This window comes from Triticum urartu, chromosome 6 (genome assembly GCF_003073215.2).
Source record: "Triticum urartu cultivar G1812 chromosome 6, Tu2.1, whole genome shotgun sequence".
NCBI lineage: Eukaryota > Viridiplantae > Streptophyta > Magnoliopsida > Poales > Poaceae > Triticum > Triticum urartu.
The window spans coordinates 375,425,437-375,428,755 of record NC_053027.1 but is presented as its reverse complement, the minus strand read 5'-3'; positions in this window follow the sequence as shown (position 1 = coordinate 375,428,755).

Genomic DNA, 3,319 nt, shown 5'->3' with positions numbered 1-3,319 from the left:
TTGAAGCGGCTGCACCCCCCGCATAATGCATGCGGCCATGAATCCAATCATGGTTAGTCCGAAATTATCCAACAGTATTATCCGGCCCATCAGGTAAAGGACGTCTCTGTCGCTTTCTCTCTGAGAGCTCCGCGCACGCCAGCTCAAGTGTTTCTTCAATGGAGCATTGTTGAACTTAGGGAGACCGACCCGGATAGGGTCCGGTAGCGGGACGTCATCTATATAAAACCATTCCGAAGGCCAGTCCTCGGACGCTTCCTTTGGGGTTCAGGATAGGTATCCGGTCCCGGCGATGCGCCATACTTCGGCTCCGCCCACTTGGTATATGGACCCCTTTTGAGAACGGGGCACCAGGCAGAATAACCTCTTCCACAGTGCGAAATGAGCCTCAACGCCTAAAAATAGCTCGCAAAGGGCGACGAAACCCGCAATATGCAACACGGAGGCAGGCGTGAGATTGTGCAGTTGGAGGCCGTAAAACTCCAGAAGCCCGCGGAGAAATGGGTGAATTGGGAATCCCAGTCCCCTTAATAGATAGGGGACGAGGCACACCCGCTCTCCCCTAGAAGGATTGGGGGTGCTCTCCGCTTGTTTTCTGCCATTATAGGTGGCGAGACCGGCTCGGACTGGGACCATGCATGCCTGGGGGAGGAATCCCTGGGCTTGAAGTGATGCTAACTTGCTATGCGGGATGGTACAACTCTCCCAGTCCCCGGGTTTGGGACCGGAGGGGCGAGGGGAGGAGCTACGACGGCTGGTCATGTTGGAATAGACCTTTGCTGGAAGCGCTCTGATGATCACTCGCGGAAAGGAGGAGATGTGGTTTGGATCTAAATCCCCATCCCGTTAAATAGGCGGCTTGTTTATACGGCCAGTGGTGTAAAGGTAAAAACGCCCCGGCTTTTTCGCATCTGCTTTACACGTAGAAGATGGCCATTATTGGGCATGGAAGCCAAGGAGCACTACATTACAAGAATAGGACATTATTCCTACAGGTACACAAGATTTGGAGAAGAACCCGCCTTGCAATGCCGAACAATTTGTGCGCCGGACTCGTCGTCATTGAAGCCTGGTTCGGGGGCTACTGAGGGAGTCCTGGATTAGGGGTTGTTCGGGTAACCGGACTATACCTTCAGCCGGACTCCTGGACTATGAAGATACAAGATTGAAGACTTCGTCCCGTGTCCGGATGGGACTTTCCTTGGCATGGAAGGCAAGCTTGGCGATGCGGATATTCAAGATCTCCTACCATTGTAACCGACTTTGTGTAACCCTAACCCTATCCGATGTCTATATAAACCGGAGGGTTGTAGTCCGTAGGGGATCAACTCCATACACAACAATCATACCATAGGCTAGCTTCTAGGGTTTAGCCTCCTTGATCTCGTGGTAGATCTACTCTTGTACTACCCATATCATCAATATTAATCAAGCAGGAGTAGGGTTTTACCTCCATCGAGAGGGCCCGAACCTGGGTAAAACAAAGTGTCCCCTGTCTCATGTTACCATCCGGCCTAGACGCACAGTTCGGGACCCCCTACCCGAGATCCGCCGGTTTTGACACCGACAACAAGTATCATATATTATGTATATGTATATACCCGTGATCAACTCCCGAGTGATCACGGCCCGATAGTATAGCATGGTAGACGGACAAGAATGTATGGCCATTGATGATAAACTAGCATCCTATACTAAGCATTAGGATTGAAGGTAAAGGTAACAGCAGTGGTAGCAAGGACAGGCTATGCATCAGGATAGGATTAACGGAAAGCAGTAACATGCTACACTACTCTAATGCAAGCAGTATAGAGGAGAGTAGGCGATATCTGGTGATCAAGGGGGGGGCTTGCCTAATTGCTCTGGCAAGAGAGAGGGGTCGTCAACACCGTAGTCGTACTGGGTAGCAGCGGCACCGGTCTCGGTGTCTAGCGAGAGAAGAGGGGGAAGAAACAATAAATATAATGCAAACAAATGCATGACGATGCATGACATGACAAAGCATGATGCTAGGTGTGCCCTAACGCGGTACGAGGTGGTACCGGTGAAGGGGGGAAACATCCGAGAAAATATCCCCGGTGTTTCGCATTTTCGGACAGAGGAGCCGGAGGGGGAAAGTTGCGTCTTTGCTATGCTAGGGATGCGCAGCGGACGAACGGGCTGCGTATCCGGATTCGTCTCATCGTTCTGAGCAACTTTCATGTAGAAAGTATTTCCATCCGAGTTACGGATTAAAAGATATGATTTTCTAAAGATTTAAATCATTTATTGGAATTTACTTATTTAACAAAAAGGAATTATGACATCAGCATGATGCAATGCTGACGTCAACTGGTCAACAGGTCGGCTGACCAGTCAAACCAGACAGGTGGGTCCAGTGGGACCCACATGTCATTGACAGGGTACTAAAGGGGGTTTAGACTAATTAATTGGGTTAATTAAGGACGTGGGCCCATCCTGTCAGTGAGTGCTTAGACTAATTTAATTATTTTTATTTATAAAATCGTTTTAGTTATTTAAAAGGGAGGTGGGGCCCAGGCGTCAGTGAGACAGAAGGCGGCCACGTCAGCGTTGAACTGGTCAGCAGGTCAACTGGGCCCCTGGGACCCACTGTCAGTGACCCAGGGGTGGACCCCACGCATGCCACGTCAGCTGGCCGACATTTAGACGCCGGCGAGTTCGTTTTCGTGGCGCGGCTTGGGCGAGCTTCGGGTTTCGTCTGTAGGCCACCAAAATGGGCGGGACCGGTCGCATTCGAACGGCAAGACGACGGCGGAGCGAATGGTGGTGGTTGCGGAGGCTGTGGTGGCCAGAGTCGAGCAGTACAGGCTCGTCGGCGGCGAGGTGGTTCGGGCGTGAGACGAAGATGGCGACGCAGCGTGCTTCGGGGCTAACGGGAAGGCTAGGGTGGAGCTACGCGACACGCTGAGCACAAAGGGCTCAGCCCCTTGACCATTTGGTCACCGGAAGGGCGCCGGCGACGCGCGCAGGCGGCAGCGTAGTCGGGTCCTCGACGGGAAAGACGCTAAGAGGCACAGGGAGGCTAGTGCGCGGGCGCGTAGGGCTCGCAGGAGCTTGATGTTGTGCCCGAACGAGCTCGACGGCATCTGTGGCCGCGGCGGTGTAGTGCATGGCGGCGACCAGAGCTCAGCTACGGTGGCAGCTGGCTACAGAGCGCTAGGGGGCCAACGAGGAGCAACAGGGGGAGGAGAAGCTCACCGTGCGGCACGCAAGATGGCCCGTGGTGGTTTAGTAGCAGCAGAGTCGACGGCGCTCGTCGGAGACGCGTCGGGGATCCAAGGAAGAAAATGAGGCCGGG